Source organism: Cherax quadricarinatus, chromosome 7 (genome assembly GCF_038502225.1).
Source record: "Cherax quadricarinatus isolate ZL_2023a chromosome 7, ASM3850222v1, whole genome shotgun sequence".
Lineage (NCBI taxonomy): Eukaryota > Metazoa > Arthropoda > Malacostraca > Decapoda > Parastacidae > Cherax > Cherax quadricarinatus.
In genome coordinates, this window is record NC_091298.1 from 41,673,357 (window position 1) to 41,701,100 (window position 27,744).

At 38.9% G+C, this 27,744-nt stretch overlaps 1 long non-coding RNA gene across 2 annotated transcripts; it reads right to left on the minus strand.

The window, feature by feature from the left end:
* Positions 1–595: 595 nt before the first annotated feature.
* On the minus strand, positions 596–27,744 carry LOC138852354 (uncharacterized). 2 transcript variants are annotated; one of them, XR_011391681.1, is made up of 2 exons: positions 26,627–27,744; positions 596–1,577 (listed from the first exon to the last, which is right to left on the minus strand). It is a non-coding gene; the product is annotated as an uncharacterized lncRNA (long non-coding RNA). The 2 variants fall into 2 exon arrangements; XR_011391680.1 differs by lacking the exon at positions 26,627–27,744 and adding an exon at positions 26,168–26,380.

The following is a 27,744-nucleotide window of genomic DNA, read 5'->3' on the forward strand; positions in this document are numbered from 1 at the left end:
GTGTGACCTTGGCTACTTATATAAAGTAACTAAGGTGGTGTGACCTTGGCTACTTATATAAAGTAACTAAGGTGGTGTGACCTTGGCTACTTATATAAAGTAACTAAGGTGGTGTGACCTTGGCTATTTATATAAAGTAACTAAGGTGGTGTGACCTTGGCTACTTATATAAAGTAACTAAGGTGGTGTGACCTTGGCTACTTATATAAAGTAACTAAGGTGGTGTGACCTTGGCTACTTATATAAAGTAACTAAGGTGGTGACCCTGGCTACTTATATAAAGTAACTAAGGTTAGTTTACTTGTCTACACTGAGCTGCGTCTGCCACTGTTCAGACCATGACTTTAATTTGTCTAGCGTACAGCGTATGGAATAAAAATGTCCTGACACAAGTGTCTGCTGACACTAGTTGCTATATCCTCAGTGGTCTATGAAACAATCGGTCTAAACAAAATTCACTTATCCCAAACGTTTCAAGAAATATAGTTGTGTAATACAGAGATGTGTGTTGGCTTGTGTGCACTCTGGGTTGCCAAGTGTTGGCTTGTGTGCACTCTGGGTTGCCAAGCCGTGTATATGAAACTAATACAAATAATTGCCTGGTATCATTTATTTACTAGGTTCACTGGTCTCAAAAATATCACTTAGATTCAGGGTTTTTTATGCTTGAAAGTTTATAGCAAAACAGTGACAATGATAACTAATTTCCATAATATTAAACAGCCTCTGAAAAAATAATGAAAATGGTATATAGGGCGATTATTAAACTGTGTCAACGTATATCTTCATAATGAATAATTAACAGAGCTAAAAAAAATAAATTTGTGCCCATAATTCATATAAAAACAATATAATTTTTGAACAAAACCCACTAAGCAAATAACTTGTTAGCTGAAAGTGTTTTTAGACAGAAATGCACATATGTCTAAAAACAACATTAGTAAAGTGTTTTTGGACATAACTGAGTGTTGTCATTCATTCAGACTGGCATACATAACCACTATTTTTTGAGATACTTGAACTATTGTTATCCGTGTCTTCAGTGTTATTGTCATGGAAGTTAAGAGTAGTGCAAGACCTCCGCACACCTCCATACCCGGTTACAGGTAAATCGATACTGGTGAAAATGAGATGTGTATTTGGTCATTTACAGGTAAGGTAAGGTTAAGGGCTAGAATTCAGGTCTTATTTGATTATCAGGTTCAACCGGACCTGACCAAATTTCTCTGGGGTATCTTGACTGGCCTCAACATCAATATGGAGCCAGTGTACTCAGTGTACTTGGGTATTCTGCTGATTTGTCTCGTTGCCGATTCTCAGAAAGTTGTTATCGCGAATCTTCATAAGAGGCTACGTTGATATCTCGTCTTCAGGGCGGATATCCCTGGTCCAGGTGGAGGGACTATGAGATGGCAGTGACATATAACATGCTTGGAGCACCTCTCTTCATGCGCTGAGAAGTAACCGTCCCGGACTCGGTGAACTTGTTATTTTGGACTGCGGAGACATCTGACTTAGCACGGGTCGTGGGATGGGAAGGAGTTGACCCGACCTGGCGATCAACTGATCGACCCAACCTAAAATAAAAACATGATGTAGGTGTATTATATTATTTTCTTAACACATCAGCACCAGCTGCTTCAGCTAGTGAGACGTGACATAGGAAGAAAACCAAGACTTGATTAGTCGGTTAAAACTGGCGAAGTTAATCCCAAACGTTTAGACATGCGGAACGTAGAGAGGAGGCTTAACGCAGCTCAATCAGCAATACAGTTCTCACATGGAAAAGAGATTAATGAGAGGTTACCATTTTCCAACGTCTTCATCTTCAGCGCAGGTAACATCCTAAAATTCTAGGTCTACAGCAAGCTAATACATAAATATGATCTCACACACTTTGACCCCAGTCCATATAGAAAAACGGCATCAAGCATCATCATCGACTCGTTTCCTGAGAGCGAAACGAATTTGTAGCGCCAAGTTTCTTGACGAAGAGTGCGCTTACAAACACAAAACCTTCACCGAGCTACATTTTTCTTCCCTTTTCAATAAAAACTGTAAGATCATCAATTAGTCAAGCACTAACGCCATTTCGAAGACAATTATAATCCTCCTCAACAGTAGATTCTCCTCTCAGTAGATTCTCCAAAGTACTCACAAATACCAACACTAGAGTCACCACTGAAAACAGTACATCTTTCAGAGACCTCACCAGGATCAAAGTGGTGAATCCTAAACCAGTCAACGCAGGGATTTACATAATGCTTTGTGGATGCACAAAGCTTAAGAACATGTTTGAAGCAAATCAATGCATATAGAAGCGACAACGTAAACAACACATGTGTACAATACCGATATGCCGGAAACCAATTGATGAGACTCAGTGATGCCAAATTTCTGATGAAAGAACCAAATACTCGCAGACGAAATGCCTTGAATCATTAATCTCTATTTCAGACACAATCATCTTTCTTCTGATTGTAGATGCCAGGTAATTTTGGCTCAGTCTTGGCTTTTACTGCTATGTCATTTTAAATACAAGTATCATGTTCTTAAACCAGTTAAAAACAGTAACACCAACACTTATGTCTTGCACTCACACGTACAGTTAAACAGAGTAACACCAACACTTATGTCTTGCAAGGAGCGAATGGAGACAAATGGTTTTTAGGACTTGACGTGCTGTTGGAGTGTGAGCAAGGTAGTATTTATGAAGGGATTCAGGGACACTTACAAGTACGCTGAGGTCAGTGGTCAAGTGCGGTCATACCTGCCAAGCTCTTGGGAGTTAGCGTGGGCTGTTACCCATACCATGGCTTGTTGTAGTGCTTTAGAATCCTAGGTTCATGTGTTGAAGAAGGAGATTCTACTTCTTCAGGAGGAAAATAGGAAGCTGAAGCTTCGCATAGATGAGTTTGGGAGCGAGTGTGAGAAGGATTTAGCTGGCAAGGTAGGAATGGTCACCAGCAGTGATAGTGGCAGCCGCTTTAAGTGGCAAGTGGTTCACAGTTCAGGAAGAAGGAAGATGAGGAGAGTTAATAGAGAAGTTGTGAAGGTAGGAAATCGATTCTCTGTTCTCCAAGACGAGTGTACGTCAGTGGTTAGTGAGGTTGAAGGTACCACTGATTCCCCTGCTAATCAAGGTAAGAATATTTTAATAGTAGATGATTCTCAGGTAAGATATATGGACCATGCATTTTGTAACAGAGACAGAAAGTTCAGACAGAGAGTGTGTCTTCCTGGAGCTGGTGTTGGCGACATAGTCAGCAGGTTGGATAATGTTATGGTAGGTAATGGGAACAAGCCCATTATCTGTCTTAGTGCTGGAGGTAATGACATTGGGAAGGGCAGGAGAGAGGAGCTGCTGGATAATTACAGGTCAGCCATAGAAGTGGTTAGGTCTAAGGGAGGGATCCCAGTCATATGTAGCATCTTGCCTAGAAAGGGAGTGGGCAATGAATGGATGTCTAGGGCAACTGGTATAAATCGCTGGCTAGACAGGTACTGCAAGGAACTTGCAATCCCATTCATTGATAACTGGGACCCTTTCTTTGGCAAATGTGATATGTATGCAAGGGATGGGGTTCATCTCTCTGGGGATGGAGTGGTTGCATTAGCCAATTCAATTGAGAGGGTAATTGATGACTTGTCTAGGGATTTAAACTGATAGATTATAGAGGTATGGATGTTTGTGGGAAACAATCAGGCTGCAGCATTAGGGTTAAAAACAGCATTTATTACTGGTATACCTCAGGGATATGTTTAAAAGACAATATTCAAAATAAAGTTGCTAGTAATGGCAAATGAACTGATCAACAAACAAAGAGAGATAGTAGAGGGCAACGAGTGACTAGCTCCCTAAAGGTTTACTATACAAATAGTAGGAGTCTAAGAAATAAGATAGATGAACTAAAATTACTTGCAAGTGTAGGTAATATAGATATTATTGGTATAACATAAACCTGGTTCAACCTGAAAGATAGAGAAATGCCTTCTTAATGCAACATACAGGGTTATAAACTATTCCACACTGATAGGGTCAACAGGAAGGGTGGTGGTTTGGCGATGTATGTCAGAGAAAATTTAAATTGTTGTTTTAGACATGATATAAGATTAGAAACATCGAACACAGAATCGGTTTGACTACAGTTTCTCGAGGGACGTGACAAATTAATTTTGGGTGTGATTTATAGGCCCCCAAACCTTGATAGGGAGTGCAGTAAGCTATTATGGGACGAAATTCATAAGGCATCTAGATATGAAAATGTTGTGATAATGGGAGATTTTAACTTTAGACAAATTGATTGGAACAATATGACAGGAAATCTTGAGTCTAGTGACTTTCTTGATACGGTTCAGGATTGCTTTTTAGAACAGGTTGTGACAGAACCAACTAGAGGAATCAATCTGCTTGACTTGGTTCTTACCAACAAAGATTCACTAATTAATAATCTTGAGGTTAATGATGAGCTTGGGGAAAGTGATCACAAATCACTTAGTTTCAATATATCATGGAATTACCCAGATAACTGCAATCAAATCTCTGACCCAGATTTTCGCTTGGCTGACTTCATGGGACTGAAAAATTACTTGGGTGGGCTAAATTGGGATGTCCTGACTATGGGTCAGGTAGGTGATCTTGGTTGCCAATATGACGTTTTTCAGAGCATAGTTCTAGCTGCCCAGACAACTTTTGTTCCAAGTAGGGAAATTAGATCTAACAAAAATGATCCCAAATGGATGAACAATAGATTAAAACATCTCATTGGTCAAAACAGAGGTATATATAGGCATATCAAAAGAGGGGATGGGCAGTTAAGAAATCAATATCTTCAATTAAAGAGAGAAATAAAAAAAAGGAATAAGAAAAGCAAAAAGGGATTATGAGGCTAAGGTCACAAGGGATTCAAAGACTAACCCAAAAGGATTCTTTCAGGTATACAGAAGTAAGATTAGGGACAAGATTGGCCCACTTAAGAGTAACTCTGGTCAGATCACTGACAGTGATAAGGATATGTGTGAAATACTAAATAACTACTTCCTCTCAGTTTTCACCCAGGAAAATACTAGCGATATGCCTGAAATAATAGATTACGTAGAACAGGATGATAATAAACTATGTACGATAGCAGTAACTAGTGACATGGTCCTCAGACAAATAGAGAAATTAAAACCTAACAAATCCCGAGGTCCTGATAAACTGTTTGCAAGGGTGTCAAAGGAATGTAAAAAAGAGGAACTTAGCATACCTTTGGCTAATCTTTTTAACATATCACTACAAACTGGCATAGTGCCTGATAAGTGGAAAATGGCAAATGTAATACCTATTTACAAGGCAGGTGACAGGTCCTTGGCTTCGAACTATAGACCAATAAGCCTTACCTCCATAGTGGGAAAATTTATAGAATCAATAATTGCCGAAGCCATTCGTAGCCATCTTGACAGGCACAGATTGATTAATGATTCTCAACACGGTTTTACAAAGGGGCGTTCCTGTCTTACGAATTTACTAACTTTTTTCACTAAGGTGTTTGAGGAGGTATCATGGTAATGAATATGATGTTGTGTATATGGACTTCAGTAAGGCTTTTGATAGAGTTCCACACCAGAGGCTATTGAGGAAACTTAGGGCACACTGAATAGGAGGGGAATTTTTTTCCTGGGTAGAGGCATGGCTGACAAATAGACAGCAGAGAGTTTGCATAAATGGGGAGAAATCGGAATGGGGGCACGTCACAAGCGGTGTTCCTCAGGGGTCAGTGTTGGGCCCGTTGTTCACAATTTACATAAACGACATAGATGAGGGAATAAATAGCGACATAAGCAAATTTGCTGATGACACTAAAATAGACCATCCAATTCATTCTAATGAGGACATTAGAGCACTCCAGGATGATTTGGATAGACTGACGCAATGGTCGGAGAAGTGGCAGATGCAGTTTAATATTGACAAATGCAAAGTTCTAAATGTTGACAGTTAAATAACCATGCCACATATAAACTAAATAATGTAGATCTTAATACTACCGATTGCAAAAAGGATTTAGGAGTTCTGGTTAGCAGTAATCTTAAACCAAGACTACAGTGCATTAGTATTCCCAATAAAGCTAACAGAATTCTTGGCTTCATATCTAGAAGTATAAATAATAGAAGTCCTCAGGTTGTTCTTCAACTCTATATATTCTTGGTTAGGCCTCATTTAGACTATGCTGCTCAGTTCTGGTCACCGTATTACAGAATGGATATAAATGCTCTGGAAAACGTACAAAGGAGGATGACAAAGATGATCCCATGTGTCAGAAATCTTCCCTATGACGATAGACTGAGGGCCCTGAATCTGCGCTCTCTCGAAAGGTGTAGAATTAGGGTGGATATGATCGAGGTATATAAATTGAAAACAGGAATAAATAAAGGGGATGTAAATAGTGTGCTGAAAATTTCCAGCCAAGACAGGACTCACAGCAATGGTTTCAAGTTGGAAAAATTCAGATTCAAGAAGGATATAGGAAAGCACTGGTTTGGTAATAAAGTTGTGGATGAGTGGAACAAACTCCCGAGTACAGTTATTGAGGCTAAAACATTGTGTAGTTTTAAAAATAGGTTAGATAAATACATGAATGGGTGTGGGTGGGTGTGAGTTGGACCTGACTAGCTTTGCTGCTGGGTCTGGTACAGTGCTCCATCCTTGAGTGGGGATGACCAGACTGGGTGGGTCATTGGTCTTATCCGGGGTGGGACATGGACCTGCTCCGCGTGGGTCAGTAGGCCTGTTGCAGTGTTCCTTCCTTCTTATGTTCTTATGTTCTTAAGTCGAGCTTGAATCCTGGAGATGGGAAGAACAGTGCCTGCACTCTGAAGCAGGGAAGTTAATTTTGAAGTTTTATAATTAGCGTGAGTGCTCTTCTGGAAAGACAGTGATCGAGTGAATGATGATGAAAGATTTTCTTTTTTATCGGGCCACCTTACCTTGGTAGGAAAGGGTCGATGTATAAAAAATTTAAAAATTATTATTATTATTATTATTATTATTATTATTATTATTATTATTATTATTATTATTACACTGGAAAGAGAGAGAGGAGGAGAGCGGATGTGTTGTGGCCACCGGGAGATTCCCACGACTTCGGCGTCCACCACAGATGCTCAGATTTCCAAAGAAAAATAATCTTTCTCAATCCACCACTAAACAAGAACCAGAAAGACAGATCATCTACCAGGAGATCCCTGACCCTAAATGGCTTGAATTTAAGCCAGATTACAAGACAAACCAAGTCCCCACTAACTTGACTACCAAGTACGTTCCTGTTGAACAACCTAAAAAAGACAAGAAAAATAAGACCAAAAAGAATCAAAATAAAGATAATTCCACTGTAAATGAAGAGAAAAACAAAAAAACAAAAAATGCCATTCTGAGCAACAAGAAAAAGCATTGAGCTACAATGTTCAAGAGGGGACTGAAACTGTGAAGAAAGGGGAAAGGGGTTAAAAAAAAAAAAAAAAAAAAAAAAAAAAAAGGAACTCTGTTATGCAGCCACCTCCACGTGGTGAGTTCTGGGTGTCTTGTAAGACTGTTGTTCTTACTTCATACTAAGTCATACAAGATAGCTGAGAGCTGCTCATATTCTATACATATATTGACTATCATAAAAGAATATATACAGCGGAACCTCGGTTTTTGTCTGCCTTGGTTTTCATCGAACTTGGTTTTATATGACTTTTTTTGTCAAAATTTTGTCCTAGTTTTCATTTATCAGCTCGGTTTTCATTGAGTTGACAGTCGTATGCCGTACCGAACATGTCCGCCCACACTCTCACAAAGCATCTCGAGCATTCTGAGTCAGTCTGGCTGGAGGGTGGTAGTGATGGTGGTAGAGATAACTTATCTGCCCTCTCCTCTCCTCACCGTCTTCCATACGCCAACAAGAGATGTCTATAAAAATTAAAGTGATGTTAAATGTTCATTTATCCAATTCAATAGTCCTTTATATTTATTTCTCATTGTTTTCTGTATGTAAAACTATAGATATTCTCTATAAAATGTATATTTTTTTAATACTTTTGGGTGTCTGAAACAGATTAACTGGATTCACATTATTTCTCATGAGCAATATTCCTTCAGTTTTCGTCGAAATTGTTTTCTTGGTCTTATTTGATAGAATGAAAGATATACTATGGAAATAAGGATGATTTTCATTGATTTCACAATGAAAAGGACCTTGAAATTGAGGTCAAAGTAGCAAAAATGTTCAATTTTTGTCGATTTTCAAGTGTAAACAAATGACGTCACCATCCAATAAGTGTCCAACTAACCATTCTAATACACAGTCATGAATGGGTTGAAATTATTTATACAATTATTACAATAATGCAGTAGTCTACATAACAGATAATCTTCTATTTCTTGCTTGAATAAAAATTCAAAATAGAAAGCAAGAGGGGCCTGGACACGTGAAGTTGAGAGTAAAGGTAGAAAGTTCAAAGTGAACATAGAAAAGAAAAAGGTGCTGAGGGTATCAAACTATTTAGATAAAGAAAAATTGGATATCAAATTGGGGAAGGGGAGTATGGAAGAAGTGAATGTTTTCAGATACTTGGGAGATGACGTGTCGGTGGCATGCTGGGAATAAGTAGACTGGTGTGGGTGGCATCCTGGGTGTTATTGGACTGGTGTGACTCACATCCTAGGTGTTAGAAGACTAGTGCGGGTGGCATCTTAGGTGTTAGTGTACTGGTATGGGTTATATCCTGGATGTTAGTGGACTGGTGTGGGTGTTATACTGGGGGTTAGTGGACAGGCATGGGTCACATCCTGGTTGTGTGCTGGTGAAGGGTCATATCATGGTTGTTTGTGTACTAGTGAAGGGTCACAATATGGGAGTTAGTGGACTGGTGTGGGTGGAATCCTTAGTGGTAGTGGACTGGTGTGGGAGGCATCCTGGGTGTTAGTGAACTGGTATGTGTCGCATCCTGGGGGTTAATGTACTAGTGTGGGTGGTATCCTGGATGTAAGTGGACTGGTGTGGCTCACATCCTGGTTTTTAATAGACTAGTGTGGGTGGCATACTAGGTGTTAGTGGAGTGATGTAGGTGGCATCCAGGGAATTAGTGGACTGGTGTGGGTGGCATCCTGGGTCTTAGCAGACTGGGGTAGGTCACATTCTGTGTGTGAGTGGACTGCTGTGGGTAATATCCTAGGTGTTAGTAGACTGGTGTAGGTGGCATCTTTGGTGTTAGTGTTAGTAGAATGGTGTGGGTCACATCCTGTGTGTTAGTGTACTGGTCTGGGTGGCATCCTGGGTGCTAGTAGACTGGTGTGGGTGGCATCCTGGGTGTTATTGCACTGGTGTGACTCACATCCTAGGTGTTAGAAGACTAGTGCGGGTGGCATCCTGGGTATTAGTATACTGGTATGGGTTATATCCTGGATGTTAGTGGACTGGTGTGGGTCACATCCTGTGTGTTAGTGTACTGGTCTGGGTGGCATCCTGGGTGTTAGTAGACTGGTGTGGGTGGCATCCTGGGTGTTAGTGTAATGGTATGGGTTGCATCCTGGGTTTTAGTGGAATGGTTGTCTTAGGGAACAGTGTATTCAAGGAATAGTAGTCTCAAGGAACGATGGTCTCAAGGAACAGTGGTCTCAAGGAAATGTAGTCTCAAGGAATGGTGGACTCAAAGAATGTGAAAAAAGGGAAAAAGGGTAAAAAAAAAAAAAAAATAACCAGCAAACCTATGACTATCACCAGAACTATCAACACTACCCTTACTGCTCATAATTCGAGGGTAACTATTTTTTTGTTTTGTTGATATTATAGTGATGAGGTCAGTGATGAAATACAATTTATGATATGTTCACTGGTTGTCTTATGTAGTGAACTTCAACAAAATCACTATAGTATAAAGCAAAAATGAAATTTGAAGAGAACGGTTTGAGAGAGGAGGAGAGCGGATGTGTTGTGGCCGCCGGGAGATTCCCACGACTTCGGCGTCCACCACAGAGGCTCAGATTTCCAAAGAAAAATAATCTTTCTCAATCCACCACTAAACAAGAACCAGAAAGACAGATCATCTACCAGGAGATCCCTGACCCTAAATGGCTTGAATTTAAGCCAGATTACAAGCCAAACCAAGTCCCCACTAACTTGACTACCAAGGATGTTCCTGTTGAAGAACCTAAAAAAAACAAGAAAAATAAGACCAAAAAGAATCAAAATAAAGATAATTCCACTGTAAGTAAAGAGAAAAAGAAAAAAACAAAAAATGCCACACTGAACAACAAGAAAAAACATTGAGCTACAAGGTTCAAGAGGGGACTGAAACTGTGAAAAAAGGGGAAAGGGGTTAAAAAAAAAAAAAAAAAAAAAAAAAAAAAAAAAAAAAAAAAAAGGAACTCTGTTATGCAGCCACCTCCACGTGGTGAGTTCTGGGTATCTTGTAAGACTGTTGTTGTTACTTCATACTAAGTCATACAAGATAGCTGAGAGCTGCTCATATTCTATACATATATTGACTATCATAAAAGAATATATACAGCGGAACCTCGGTTTTTGTCTACCTTGGTTTTCATCGAACTTGGTTTTATATGACTTTTTTTGTCAAAATTTTGTCCTACTTTTCATTTATCAGCTCGGTTTTCATTGAGTTGACAGTCGTACGCCGTACCGAACATGTCCGCCCACACTCACACAAAGCATCTCGAGCATTCTGAGTCAGTCTGGCTGGAGGGTGGTAGTGATGGTGGTAGAGATAAGTTATCTGCCCTCTCCTCTCCTCACCGTCTTCCAAATGCCAACAAGAGTTGTCTATAAAAATTAAAGTGATGTTAAATGTTCATTTATCTAATTCAATAGTCCTTTATATTTATTTCTCATTGTTTTCTGTATGTAAAACTATAGATATTCTCTATAAAATGTATATTTTTTTAATACTTTTGGGTGTCTGAAACAGATTAACTGGATTCACATTATTTCTCATGAGCAATATTCCTTCAGTTTTCGTCGAAATTGTTTTCTTGGTCTTATTTGATAGAATGAAAGATATACTATGGAAATAAGGATGATTTTCATTGATTTCACAATGAAAAGGACCTTGAAATTGAGGTCAAAGTAGCAAAAATGTTCAATTTTTGTCGATTTTCAAGTGTAAACAAATGACGTCACCATCCAATAAGTGTCCAACTAACCATTCTAATACACAGTCATGAATGGGTTGAAATTATTTACACAATTATTACAATAATGCAGTAGTCTACATAACAGATAATCTTCTATTTCTTGCTTGAATAAAAATTCAAAATAGAAAGCAAAAGGGGCCTGGACACGTGAAGTTGAGAGTAAAGGTAGAAAGTTCAAAGTGAACATAGAAAACAGTAAGGTGCTGAGGGTATCAAATTATTTAGATAAAGAAAAATTGGATATCAAATTGGGGAAGGGGAGTATGGAAGAAGTGAATGTTTTCAGATACTTGGGAGATGACGTGTCGGTGGCATGCTGGGAATAAGTAGACTGGTGTGGGTGGCATCCTGGGTGTTATTCGACTGGTGTGACTCACATCCTAGGTGTTAGAAGACTAGTGCGGGTGGCATCCTAGGTATTAGTGTACTGGTATGGGTTATATCCTGGATGTTAGTGGACTGGTGTGGGTGTTATACTGGGGGTTAGTGGACAGGCATGGGTCACATCCTGGTTGTGCGCTGGTGAAGGGTCATATCATGGTTGTTTGTGTACTGGTGAAGGGTCACAATATGGGAGTTAGTGGACTGGTGTGGGTGGAATCCTTAGTGGTAGTGGACTGGTGTGGGAGGCATCCTAGGTGTTAGTGAACTGGTATGTGTGGTATCCTGGGGGTTAATGTACTAGTGTGGGTGGTATCCTGGATGTAAGTGGACTGGTGTGGCTCACATCCTGGTTTTTAATGGACTAGTGTGGGTGGCATACTAGGTGTTAGTGGGGTGATGTAGGTGGCATCCTGGGAATTAGTGGACTGGTGTGGGTGGCATCCTGGGTCTTAGCAGACTGGGGTAGGTCACATTCTGTGTGTGAGTGGACTGCTGTGGGTAATATCCTAGGTGTTAGTAGACTGGTGTAGGTGGCATCTTTGGTGTTGGTGTTAGTAGAATGGTGTGGGTCACATCCTGTGTGTTAGTGTACTGGTCTGGGTGGCATCCTGGGTGTTAGTAGACTGGTGTGGGTGGCATCCTGGGTGTTAGTGTAATGGTATGGGTTGCATCCTGGGTTTTAGTGGAATGGTTGTCTTAGGGAACAGTGTATTCAAGGAATAGTAGTCTCAAGGAACGATGGTCTCAAGGAACAGTGGTCTCAAGGAAATGTAGTCTCAAGGAATGGTGGACTCAAAGAATGTGAAAAAAGGGAAAAAGGGTAAAAAAAAAAAAAAAATAACCAGCAAACCTATGACTATCACCAGAACTATCAACACTACCCTTACTGCTCATAATTCGAGGGTAACTATTTAAAATAACCAGCAAACCTATGACTATCACCAGAACTATCAACACTACCCTTACTGCTCATAATTCGAGGGTAACTATTTTTTTGTTTTGTTGATATTATAGTGATGAGGTCAGTGATGAAATACAATTTATGATATGTTCACTGGTTGTCTTATGTAGTGAACTTCAACAAAATCACTATAGTATAAAGCAAAAATGAAATTTGAAGAGAACGGTTTGAGAGAGGAGGAGAGCGGATGTGTTGTGGCCGCCGGGAGATTCCCACGACTTCGGCGTCCACCACAGAGGCTCAGATTTCCAAAGAAAAATAATCTTTCTCAATCCACCACTAAACAAGAACCAGAAAGACAGATCATCTACCAGGAGATCCCTGACCCTAAATGGCTTGAATTTAAGCCAGATTACAAGCCAAACCAAGTCCCCACTAACTTGACTACCAAGGATGTTCCTGTTGAAGAACCTAAAAAAAACAAGAAAAATAAGACCAAAAAGAATCAAAATAAAGATAATTCCACTGTAAGTAAAGAGAAAAAGAAAAAAACAAAAAATGCCACACTGAACAACAAGAAAAAACATTGAGCTACAAGGTTCAAGAGGGGACTGAAACTGTGAAAAAAGGGGAAAGGGGTTAAAAAAAAAAAAAAAAAAAGGAACTCTGTTATGCAGCCACCTCCACGTGGTGAGTTCTGGGTGTCTTGTAAGACTGTTGTTGTTACTTCATACTAAGTCATACAAGATAGCTGAGAGCTGCTCATATTCTATACATATATTGACTATCATAAAAGAATATATACAGCAGAACCTCGGTTTTTGTCTGCCTTGGTTTTCATCGAACTTGGTTTTATATGACTTTTTTTGTCAAAATTGTGTCCTAGTTTTCATTTATCAGCTCGGTTTTCATTGAGTTGACAGTCGTACGCCGTACCGAACATGTCCGCCCACACTCCCACAAAGCATCTCGAGCATTCTGAGTCAGTCTGGCTGGAGGGTGGTAGTGATGGTGGTAGAGATAAATTATCTGCCCTCTCCTCTCCTCACCGTCTTCCATATGCCAACAAGAGTTGTCTATAAAAATTAAAGTGATGTTAAATGTTCATTTATCCAATTCAATAGTCCTTTATATTTATTTCTCATTGTTTTCTGTATGTAAAACTATAGATATTCTCTATAAAATGTATATTTTTTTAATACTTTTGGGTGTCTGAAACAGATTAACTGGATTCACATTATTTCTCATGAGCAATATTCCTTCAGTTTTCGTCGAAATTGTTTTCTTGGTCTTATTTGATAGAATGAAAGATATACTATGGAAATAAGGATGATTTTCATTGATTTCACAATGAAAAGGACCTTGAAATTGAGGTCAAAGTAGCAAAAATGTTCAATTTTTGTCGATTTTCAAGTGTAAACAAATGACGTCACCATCCAATAAGTGTCCAACTAACCATTCTAATACACAGTCATGAATGGGTTGAAATTATTTATACAATTATTACAATAATGCAGTAGTCTACATAACAGATAATCTTCTATTTCTTGCTTGAATAAAAATTCAAAATAGAAAGCAAAAGGGGCCTGGACACGTGAAGTTGAGAGTAAAGGTAGAAAGTTCAAAGTGAACATAGAAAACAGTAAGGTGCTGAGGGTATCAAATTATTTAGATAAAGAAAAATTGGATATCAAATTGGGGAAGGGGAGTATGGAAGAAGTGAATGTTTTCAGATACTTGGGAGATGACGTGTCGGTGGCATGCTGGGAATAAGTAGACTGGTGTGGGTGGCATCCTGGGTGTTATTCGACTGGTGTGACTCACATCCTAGGTGTTAGAAGACTAGTGCGGGTGGCATCCTAGGTATTAGTGTACTGGTATGGGTTATATCCTGGATGTTAGTGGACTGGTGTGGGTGTTATACTGGGGGTTAGTGGACAGGCATGGGTCACATCCTGGTTGTGCGCTGGTGAAGGGTCATATCATGGTTGTTTGTGTACTGGTGAAGGGTCACAATATGGGAGATCATACATACCCAGGATGACTCGAGTATGGAACACATTCGTACAGCATAATGATGTCAACGAGATAAAGTCAGTTGATCAAATGAAAATGCTGGCCCACAGATGGCTCCAACTTCATCCTGTTCCCTACTTGTATGTTTTTCTTTTTTTTTATTATTATCACACTGGCTGATTCCCACCAAGGCAGGGTGGCCCGAAAAAGAAAAACTTTCACCATCATTCACTCCATCACTGTCTTGCCAGAAGGGTGCTTTACATTACAGTTTTTAAACTGCAACATTAACACCCCTCCTTCAGAGTGCAGGCACTGTACTTCCCATCTCCAGGACTCAAGTCCGGCCTGCCGGTTTCCCTGAACCCGTTCATAAATGTTACTTTGCTCACACTCCAACAGCATGTCAAGTATTAAAAACCATTTGTCTCCATTCACTCCTATCAAACATGCTCACGCGTGCCTGCTGGAAGTCCAAGCCCCTCGCACACAAAACCTCTTTTACCCCCTCTCTCCAACCTTTCCTAGGCCGACCCCTACCCCGCCTTCCTTCCACTACAGACTGATACACTCTTGAAGTCATTCTGTTTCGCTCCATTCTCTCTACATGTCCGAACCACCTCAACAACCCTTCCTCAGCCCTCTGGACAACAGTTTTGGTAATCCCGCACCTCCTCCTAACTTCCAAACTACGAATTCTCTGCATTATATTCACACCACACACTGCCCTCAGACATGACATCTCCACTGCCTCCAGCCTTCTCCTCGCTGCAACATTCATCACCCATGCTTCACACCCATATAAGAGCGTTGGTAAAACTATACTCTCATACATTCCCCTCTTTGCCTCCAAGGACAAAGTTCTTTGTCTCCACAGACTCCTAAGTGCACCACTCACTCTTTTCCCCTCATCAATTCTATGATTCACCTCATCTTTCATAGACCCATCCGCTGACACGTCCACTCCCAAATATCTGAATACTTTTACCTCCTCCATACTCTCTCCCTCCAATCTGATATTCAATCTTTCATCACCTAATCTTTTTGTTATCCTCATAACCTTACTCTTTCCTGTATTCACCTTTAATTTTCTTCTTTTGCACACCCTACCAAATTCATCCACCAATCTCTGCAACTTCTCTTCAGAATCTCCCAAGAGCACAGTGTCATCAGCAAAGAGCAGCTGTGACAACTCCCACTTTGTGTGTGATTCTTTATCTTTTAACTCCACGCCTCTTGCCAAGACCCTCGCATTTACTTCTCTTACAACCCCATCTATAAATATATTAAACAACCACGGTGACATCACACATCCTTGTCTAAGGCCTACTTTTACTGGGAAATAATTTCCCTCTTTCCTACATACTCTAACTTGAGCCTCACTATCCTCGTAAAAACTCTTCACTGCTTTCAGTAACCTACCTCCTACACCATACACTTGCAACATCTGCCACATTGCCCCCCTATCCACCCTGTCATACGCCTTTTCCAAATCCATAAATGCCACAAAGACCTCTTTAGCCTTATCTAAATACTGTTCACTTATATGTTTCACTGTAAACACCTGGTCCACACACCCCCTACCTTTCCTAAAGCCTCCTTGTTCATCTGCTATCCTATTCTCCGTCTTACTCTTAATTCTTTCAATAATAACTCTACCATACACTTTACCAGGTATACTCAGCAGACTTATCCCCCTATAATTTTTGCACTCTCTTTTATCCCCTTTGCCTTTATACAAAGGAACTATGCATGCTCTCTGCCAATCCCTAGGTACCTTACCCTCTTCCATACATTTATTAAATAATTGCACTAACCACTCCAAAACTATATCCCCACCTGCTTTTAACATTTCTATCTTTATCCCATCAATCCCGGCTGCCTTACCCCCTTTCATTTTACCTACTGCCTCACGAACTTCCCCCACACTCACAACTGGCTCTTCCTCACTCCTACAAGATGTTATTCCTCCTTGTCCTATACACGAAATCACAGCTTCCCTATCTTCATCAACATTTAACAATTCCTCAAAATATTCCCTCCATCTTCCCAATACCTCTAACTCTCCATTTAATAACTCTCCTCTCCTATTTTTAACTGGCAAATCCATTTGTTCTCTAGGCTTTCTTAACTTGTTAATCTCACTCCAAAACTTTTTCTTATTTTCAACAAAATTTGTTAATAACATCTCACCCACTCTCTCATTTGCTCTCTTTTTACATTGCTTCACCACTCTCTTAACCTCTCTCTTTTTCTCCATATACTCTTCCCTCCTTGCATCACTTCTACTTTGTAAAAACTTCTCATATGCTAACTTTTTCTCCCTTACTACTCTCTTTACATCATCATTCCACCAATCGCTCCTCTTCCCTCCCGCACCCACTTTCCTGTAACCACAAACTTCTGCTGAACACTCTAACACTACATTTTTAAACCTACCCCATACCTCTTTGACCCCATTGCCTATGCTCTCATTAGCCCATCTATCCTCCAATAGCTGTTTATATCTTACCCTAACTGCCTCCTCTTTTAGTTTATAAACCTTCACCTCTCTCTTCCCTGATGCTTCTATTCTCCTTGTATCCCATCTACCTTTTACTCTCAGTGTAGCTACAACTAGAAAGTGATCTGATATATCTGTGGCCCCTCTATAAACATGTACATCCTGAAGTCTACTCAACAGTCTTTTATCTACCAATACATAATCCAACAAACTACTGTCATTTCGCCCTACATCATATCTTGTATACTTATTTATCCTCTTTTTCTTAAAATATGTATTACCTATAACTAAACCCCTTTCTATACAAAGTTCAATCAAAGGGCTCCCATTATCATTTACACCTGGCACCCCAAACTTACCTACCACACCCTCTCTAAAAGTTTCTCCTACTTTAGCATTCATGTCCCCTACCACAATTACTCTCTCACTTGGTTCAAATGCTCCTATACATTCACTTAACATCTCCCAAAATCTCTCTCTCTCCTCTGCATTCCTCTCTTCTCCAGGTGCATACACGCTTTTTATAACCCACTTCTCGCATCCAACCTTTACTTTAATCCACATAATTCTTGAATTTACACATTCATATTCTCTTTTCTCCTTCCATAACTGATCATTCAACATTACTGCTACCCCTTCCTTTGCTCTAACTCTCTCAGATACTCCAGATTTAATCCCATTTATTTCCCCCCACTGAAACTCCCCTACTCCCTTCAGCTTTGTTTCGCTTAGGGCCAGGACATCCAACTTCTTTTCATTCATAACATCAGCAATCATCTGTTTCTTGTCATCTGCACTACATCCACGCACATTCGTACAGCATAATGATGTCAACGAGATAAAGTCAGTTGATCAAATGAAAATGCTGGCCCACAGATGGCTCCAACTTCATCCTGTTCCCTACTTGTATGTCTCATAACAATAAAAATGCTTTCAAATGAGCTGATGTAGGTAACAGCTCTTAGCTTGCCAATAAAGTTAGGAATCCTTAACCTGTCAAACCCTAAGATGATGAGAGAGAGAGAGAGAGAGAGAGAGAGAGAGAGAGAGAGAGAGAGAGAGAGAGAGAGAGAGAGAGAGAGAGAGAGAGAGAGAGAGAGAGAGAGAGAGAGAGAGAGAGAGAGAGAGAGAGAGAGAGAGAGAGAGAGAGAGAGAGAGAGAGAGAGACTGACTCATGGAGTTATGTAAACAAACCAGGCAAACTCCAGTTTTGTAAACAAACCAGGCAAACACGTCTGGTTTGTGTACAAGTTACATTGAATACAAGTTGTCTCTACGTTGATACGGTAGAATAAATAAAGAGGAACACTCCCATTCTCATGTAACACCATTTTTAGAAGAAATGACGCTCTGAGTGAAGGCATACAAAAGGAATAATTTTCTACAGTTACGTTCAGTAACACATTTTCTCTTATGTTGGACTAGAGAAAACACTATTTTTGCCATCACTCATACAAGTTGTCTGACTACCACATCTCATATTTATGTTTATTTATTCTACTGTGGGGGTAAACAGTCAAAGGGTTAATAACTAAACACTTTATCAAACACTATACATCAGTCCTCACCAAATTAATCAGAAATTCTAAGCAACTATACTATTCTAATAGATTCACTGAAACGAGAGACATAAAAAGACCTGGAAAACATTCTCTCAGATCCTGGGCACCAAATGAACTGAAGTTCCAGCTTATTGATACAGCTAACAAGTTAAATGACTTCTCAACCATAGGATCAAATCTTGCAAGTAAAATTCCAATTACCAATGCCCAAGCTAATGATTATCTAGATGGAAACATCCCAACATCCCTCTGTCTTACACCAACAGAGCCCACTGAGGTTACCATGATAATAAACTCTAAAAAATAAATCAGGAAATGTAACCCAAGTACAGTGGACCCTCATTTTTCGTAAGGCTCAAAAGTCATAATTTTCGGAAATCGCAACTTTTTTCATCAAAACATTGACTCGCAAATAGTCGTTCATCTGGGACACGTACACACAGCCCTGAGCCAACTCACACTCCATTCCCAGCCAGTGTGTCATTGTTTATCAGTGAGTGACGATGATCCCACAAGTTCATACAATACATTTCATAACATTCCATTCGTTTTAGTGCCTGCAATTGCTAAATAAATCACTATGGCTCCAAAGAAAGCTTCTAGTGCCAGCCCTTTGGTAAAGAATGTGAGAAACACACATAATTTAAGAAAAAGTTTGCAGAAAAATACGAAAGTGGTGGTGGCAGAGTGGTAGCAGTTGTGATAGTGGTAGAGGGTGCTAGTGATGATGTTAGAGGGTGGTAGTGGTGGTGGTAGCAGTTGTGATAGTGGTAGAGGGTGGTAGTGATGGTGGTAGTGGTTGTGACGGTGGTAGTGGTTGTGACAGTGGTAGAGGGTGGTAGTGATGGTGGTAGTGGTTATGATAGTGGTAGAGGGTGGCAGTGATGGTGGTAGTGGTTGTGATGGTGGTAGAGGGTGCCTTCTTCAGTGATTCAGCAATTCTTCTAACTCCTCCAATGTTGTTGGAGTTATATAGTGCTACAGAAAACACCACCGCCTCAGCTGCTGCTCCACTATGGCTTATGCTCTCAGTGGCCCTTATACCCCCAACAACAACACAACACAACACTTCTTGTGACATTCATAATTTATTTATTTATTTATTTATTAATTTGAACATGATACATTGAAGTGCAAAGTTATTACAGTGCAACATGCCAATGTCAGAGCATTATGAGCAGGCTTAAAATTAACTTAAGATTAACTAAGCAATGATATATTCAGTGGTAAATACATTATTGTAATCAGATAACAATTTAACACAAATGAGTATTACAAAGACAGGTCATATGGTCATTTACTGTGTTGCTGAGCATCCAGTAGATTGGAGTATTCTGTTAGGTAATGTAATTAAAAAATAAAGTTTGATTGGGTCACAGGTTAGACATTTATGAGATACAATTATTCAGTATTTATTTAGTTGTGGGTGAGTAAGTGATTTTTGAGAAGAGACTTGAATTTATAAACAGTGTTTCCTTTATATTCACAGGTAATGAATTCCAGATTTTAGGGCCTTTTATGTGCATTGAGTTTTTGCATAGCGTGAGATGGACTTGAGGAACATCAAAGAGTGATCTGTGCCTTGTGTTATGGTTGTGTGTTCTGTTGAGGTTGGTAAGGAGACGTTTGAGGGGAGGGTTTATATCAGAATTAAGTGTTCTATGAATGTAGTAGGTGCAGTAATAAGTATGGATGTTTTGAATGGTGAGTAGGTTTAGAGTTTTGAATATTGGTGGAGTGTGCTGCCTGTAGTGGGAATTTGTTATCATTCTGACTGCAGCCTTTTGTTGCGTAATTAATGATCTGAGATGGTTTATTGTTGTTGAGCCCCATGCACAAATTCCATAGGTGAGATAGGGGTAAATAAGTGAGTGATATAGGGCCAGGAGGGCTGACTGTGGAACATAGTACCGTATCTTCGATAGTATGCCTATGCCTACGGTCTTGGAAATTTTTTTGGACTTATTTTATTCATTCTAGAGTATATTTCATGTTTCTATGTTATTAATATTGATTATTATGGCAGATTAGTTGAATTGTGATAGATAAATAAGCTATAGTGTTGATATTAGTGTCATATTCTCCAACAATAAACTCGCCTCCCCTCCCTCTGCCCTGTCTGCCATACACCAACAAGAGTCTTCAATAAAGGTAGGTGTGATGTTAAATGTTCATTTATACATTTTATTAGTGCTTTACATTTATTTGGCATTCTTTTCTGTATGTACATCTATATTTAACCCTTTCAGGGTCGAGAGGCCCTCTCTTAACCCTTTCAGGGTCCGTCCCGTAGATCTACGGCTTTACGTTCAGGGTCCAAACCGTAGATCTACGCCATGAGCTCAGCTCACTCTGATAAACTGTGAGTGGTACATTTGGGCCTAGATATGAGAGAATACATCTATGTGGTATGTGTGCACCACATAAAACAGATCCTGCAGCACACTGTGCATAATGAGAGAAAAAAAATGAAATCATGATTTTTCGATTAAAACAGCAACTTTGCAGTGTTTTTTCGTATGTTTTTTATAGTTGTATTTGCGATTTCTTGGTCTCATTTGATAGAATAGAAGACATGTTACAGAAATAGAGATGATTTTGATTGGTTTTAGCATTGGAAATGGCTTGAAACTGAGCTCAAAGTAGCGGAAATGTTAAATTTTTGCCGATATTCAAGAGTAAACAAACGACCTCACATGTCTAATACACATCAGCTGGTGGGTCTAATATACATTCACAAATATGGTGATGATATTTATACAATTATTACAGTATTGCATAACAGTAAATCTTCTATTTTTTGGTGTGAATAAAAATTCATTATGTGAATAAAAAATCAAAATGGAATTTATTTGTAAAGCCTCAAAACATAACTAATGAACAGAGGAAATGTTAGTTTAGTGCCAGGAATGCCTACATTGTTCATTCTGGACCCTATTTTGAAATTGGAATATTTTGAACTTTGTGTTAAATTGGCCAAATTAACAATTTCCGATCACTTTATTTTGTAGTTGAAACAGTTGACTTGGCGATTTCTTGTGCTCAATCGATAGAATAGAAGTAATACTAGTGAAATAGCTAAGAATTTGGTTGACTGGAATAATGTAATTGGCCTAAAATGGGAGTCAAAGTCGGCAAAATCGCCGATTCGTAAATATCGCTGACACATCAAAATTCGCGAGAGCATAATTTCGTCAATTTTCCACCAAATTTCGTACGTTTTGTTTTATTACCTTCACAAAAAGATTCTCTACGATTTCATAAGAAAAAATAACAATTTTTTTTTTTGAAAATTCTTGGACACTGGTGCGTGACTCCAGATTTGGGCCTTGGACCCTGAAAAGGTTAATCTCATTCTCAAGGTCGAAAAATTTTCGGAAAAAAAAAAAATTATTTTTTTCTTTTGAAATGATAGACAATCTTTTCCCGATCATAATGACACCAAAAGTATGAAATTTGATGGAAAACTTATGGAGTTATGCTCTCACAAAGTTAGCGGTCTCGACGATGTTCACATATCGGCGATTTCGCCCACTTTGAGCCCTATTTTCAGCCAATTTCAGTGTACTAGTCGACAAAAAAATCATATCTATTTCGTTAGAGCTCCATTTTGTCTATGGAATGAGTACAAGAAACCACCCATTTACCGATTTCAAGTATCCAATAAAGTAGTCAGAAATTGGCAATTTTGCCAATTTCAAACAAATTTCAGAAGATGCCAATTTCCAAATAGGATCCAGAATAAGCAAGAGACATTCCTGGCACTAAAATAACATTTTCTTTGTTCATTAGTCACGTCCCCAGGCCCCTCTTACATCTGTTTTGCTTTCCACTTTGAATTTTTATTCTCACAAAAAATAGAAGCTTTACTGTTATGCAAACTACTGCATTAGTGTAGAAATGGTGTAGAAATTATATAAATAATATCAGTGCACTTGTGGAAGAATATTAGACTCACCAGTTGATGTGTACTGGACACTTGGCATGATTTGTTTACTTTTGAAATTTGGTAAAAATCGAACATTTCTGCTACTTTGAGCTCAATTTTAAGGTACTTTTAATTGTGAAACCAATCAAAATCATCTCAATTTCTGTAATATGTCTTCCATTCTATAAAATGAGACCAGGAAAACTAAAATACAACCATAAATACCATACGAAAATACACAGAAAATTTGCTGTTTTAAACCAAAAACATGGTCGTAGCTTTTTTTTTTCTCATTATGCACTGTGTGCTGCAGGATTTTTTTATACTGTGCACACTGACCACATAGACCCATTCTTTCATATGTAGGCCTACCAGCTTTCTCTTACTAGATTTGAAGGCACTAGAATTTAGGCATTCTAGTACATCAATAACCTTGGTGCGTAAGCTGTACTAGCACGTCGGAAACCCTGAAAGGATTAAGCTAGGGAAGTGGCAAGGGAAGTGACCCCTGAAGTGACCTAGAGTCCTTATGGAGGGGAATTCCCCTTCCAAACAATAACCTCTCTTCCCTCTCCCCTCCTCCCTGTCTTTCATTCATCAACAACAGCCTTTAATAAAGGTAACTGTCATGTTGAATGTTAAGAGATAAGATGTAAATCTATCTTTAAGGTAAAAAAAGTTGTTGATACTTCTGGATATCTATAATCAATTAACTGGATTTACATTATTTCTTATAGGGAAAATGGACTTGCAAATCGTCAATTTCGATAATAGTCACACTCTCTGGAACGGATTAATTACGAAAAACGAGGGTCCGCTGTACTTCCACTAACATATAAACAAGCAGCTCATATCCTTTCACCCACCATTGTATTACTCTTCAACAAATCACTAGAAATCAACACTTTCCCAGCATCATTCGAGCTAGCAGGGATAACACCAATACATAAAGGTGGTGATCCAACAGATGTAAACAATTATAGGCCAATATCAAACTTGCCATTACTTTCCAAAATCTTTGAGAAACTCATACACAAAAAGTTATACTCCTTCGTAACATCACAAAGCATCCTAAATCCCTGGCAGTTAGGCCTGAGGAGAAACAAAAGCAAATGGCACAATAATAAATATGCTAGACCTACTATACACAGCACTGGAAAAAAATGAATACCAGTTATGACTCTTTATCAACCTTAAGATATCTTTTAATACAGTTGATGACAGCATCCTACTCCTTGAGTTTGATCATTACTGTATAAGAGGCCATGCACTTGCATTTATCAAGTCCTACCTTACTAACAGAAAGCAATATGAGACGTCTCTGTCAAGGACACAACCTCCTCAACAAAGACCCCTGGACACTGGTGTACCACAGGGTAGCATTCTTGGCCCCCCCTTTTCCTTTTATACATCAACAATCTTTCAAGTTTATCTTAACAACTTATATCTCTTCACTGACAATACGATTTATGTCATCTCCCACCCTAATTTTGCCTCACTCAACACTACTGTTAATGAAGAGCTAGTAAAAATATCGACCAGGATGACTGCTAATAAAATTACACATAACACTGACAGAACCTTGTACATTATGTTTCGGAGCAGAACAGGTGATACCCAACTGAACATTATGATTGACAACACTCATATTGCTAAACATAATGAGGGCAAATTTCTGGGCCTGCACCTTGACAGCAACCTGAAATTCAACACCCATATCCAATGCATAACAAAAAAAATGTCCAAAACAGTTGGGATCCTTTCAAAGATACATTAATATGTACCACAATCAGCCCTACTCACACAAAACTGTTTACTTATCTATCCCTACCTCACCTATGTTATATGTGCCTGGGGATCAAGAGTAGAAACCCACATAAAGTCAATAACAACCCAACAAACAGCTGCAGTAAGAATTATCACACAATCTAATGCTAGACAACACACACACCCCACTCTTCAAAGGCCTAAACTCACTGTACAAAGCATTCACACCTATTACTGTGCAAACTACATTTACAAAAGCATAAATTCTAATATTAACCCTGAACTAACACACCCCATCATCAGCTATGTGAGAAAAACCACCTGTTCTCTTTTTTGTATCATAACACATCCAAAACAAAATAGACTTACTCTCAATATCCGTAATTCTCCCTATTTTACACTTACACTCACCCAAATGACTGTAAACATAAAATTACTAATATAGTCACTGCCTAATTAATCTTAAATTAGCCCTAAGTTTGCCTAAAATACTCAGACAATATAGGAGCTTTTATAGAAACAGTGTATCATGCCAAGATAAAACCATTCCCATTACTAAATTTATTAACTGTATTGTCGTTATATGTTTTGTACTACCTCCCTATTATTAATCTAATTAATGTTAATCACTTCAGTTATCTAACTTTAACATCAATATGCAATAATGAATATTAAAATGTACTGCTCCACAACATGTGTCAATATATAATAAGAATTAGTATTAGTTTCCCCAAATGCCTAGGCATGCTAGTGGCCTTCTTCATAATTAATATTTTATAATATAAATGTATAAAGTCAAGGATTATCTGGATTAAAATAAGAGTCAAATGCGAAAAGTGGGTCATAATAGGCGTGTATACACCTGGAGAAGAGAGGAGTGTAGAGGAGAGAGATATTTTGGGAGATGTTAAGCGAATGTATAGGAGCTTTCAAACCAAGTGAGAGAGTAACTGTGGTAGGGGACCTACCACAATTGGTGTGGTAGGTAAGTTTGAGGTGCCAGGTGTAAATGATAATGGGAGCCCTTTGATTGAACTTTGTATAGAAAGGGGTTTAGTAATAGGTACAGTCCTCCCTCACAAATCCAGCAATCAGTTATTCGGTTCTTTCAGTTATTCGGCACTAATTTTGGCTAGCATAATTTCAAATTTCCAGGGTCGCCACACCAACCTGCTGATACTGTTTGGTGGCGCTACTTGCTGCATAAGTTATTCCAATTTCTTTGTCTCCGTTTATTGTTTTAACCTGCTTACTTTTAGCCCTAGCCATGGTTCCAGTGAATAAAAGAAATGCTTCTCATTATGTAAAGCACCTACACAGTACATTATCCATTAAAGATAAGGTGACTTTGAAGCCACTGTCAGTTGCCATGAGCTCAGTCTCATGAAGCAGGAGAATATGCTTATTATTACGCTAATATCAACACTACAGCTTATTTGCCTATCACAACTGATCTAATATGACACAAGAAACAATATAAATAACATAAAACATGTTAAATACTCCAGAATGAATAATATTTGGCATAACACCGAGCAGTTCGACAGAGTTATGAAGAGGATATGGTAAACAAATACCATTCTCCTATCCTTGTCTTGGTGGCTTATATTAGAGAAAACGGAGTATAGCACAGGGCTATGATATACACTCGTACTCCACCATAAACATGAAACAAAAAAGTTATTTTCTCTCTATAGATTATCACACACAGCAGCATATGTGTAGAGAACCTAGGATAACCCAAAAAAAAATCAACGTGGCTTATTTCTAGTACCTGGCTTGGGTTAGCCATATATGATTTTTGGTAAATATTCGATTCCCAGCCAGGGTAGAAACATTAGGTGTGTTTCTTACACCTGTTGTCTATGTTTACCCATCTGTAAATGGGTACCTGGGTGTTAGTCGACTAGTGTGGGTGTTATCCTGGGACACTGACCTAATTTTCTTGAAATACTCTGCATAACAAGCGGCTTTCTATACAGTAGTATGTCACTGATGTCAGCTAGGCCTGTATACCTTGTACATGTACGTGTAGTAAATAAAGATTATTATCATTATCATTATTATTAATATTATTATTATTATTATTATTATTATTATTATTATTATATTATTATTATTTTCTCAGTTGTTTGTTGGGTTATCTTATTCAAAGTTGGATAATGTATGATGGAAAGATACTTCTTCACGTACACCAAAAATTAAAAAATTAGACCATAAATAGCAGAGTTCACTTCTCAGCCATTAGCGGCCGCTTAGCGGTATATTTTTGTATGGTTGTTGTGGTTATATTCTCATTTTTTCGGTTTCATTTGATAGAATGAAAGATATATTACAGAAATAGATATGATTTTGATTGCTTTCATGAAGAAAAGTACCTTGAAATTGCACTCACAGTAGCAAAAATGTTCTATTCTTTAGTGAAGCTCAAGAGTAAACAAATGACGTCACCGTCCAATATCTGTCCGCTTGCCAGTCCAAATTCCAGTACGGAGTCAAGAATGGATTGACATTATTTATACAATTATTGCAATAATGCAGCAGTCTGCATAACAGTAAATCTTCCATTTTTTTGTGAATAAAAATTCCAAATGGCAAGCAAGAGTAATATAAGCCGTGACTAATGAACAGAGAAAATGTTATTTTAGTGCCAGGAATGTCTGCATTATTTATTCTGGACACTATTTCGAAATTGGCATCTGTTGAAATTTGTGTGAAATTGGCCAAATTGCAAATTTCTGACCACTTTATTGGGTAGTTGAAATAAGTAAATGGGCGGTTTCTTGTACTCAGTTGACAGACTAGAAGTAAATAAGTTTATTCAGGTATACACAAATACAGTTACATAGATTATCATACATAGCAGTGTATGCATAGAGAACCTGGGATAGCCCAGAAAAGTCAGACAAAGTGACTTATTTCCAGTACCTGGCTTGGGCTTGCCATGTCTGAGGGCAATGTGTGGTGTGAATATAATGCAGAGAATTCGTAGTTTGGAAGTTAGGAGGAGGTGCGGGATTACCAAAACTGTTGTCCAGAGGGCTGAGGAAGGGTTGTTGAGGTGGTTCGGACATGTAGAGAGAATGGAGCGAAACAGAATGACTTCAAGAGTGTATCAGTCTGTAGTGGAAGGAAGGCGGGGTAGGGGTCGGCCTAGGAAAGGTTGGAGAGAGGGGGTAAAGGAGGTTTTGTGTGCAAGGGGCTTGGACTTCCAGCAGGCATGCGTGAGCGTGTTTGATAGGAGTGAATGGAGACAAATGGTTTTTAATACTTGACGTGCTGTTGGAGTGTGAGCAAAGTAACATTTATGAAGGGGTTCAGGGAAACCGGCAGGCCGGACTTGAGTCCTGGAGATGGGAAGTACAGTGCCTGCACTCTGAAGGAGGGGTGTTAATGTTGCAGTTTAAAAACTGTAGTGTAAAGCACCCTTCTGGCAAGACAGTGATGGAGTGAATGATGGTGAAAGTTTTTCTTTTTCGGGCCACCCTGCCTTGGTGGGAATCGGCCAGTGTG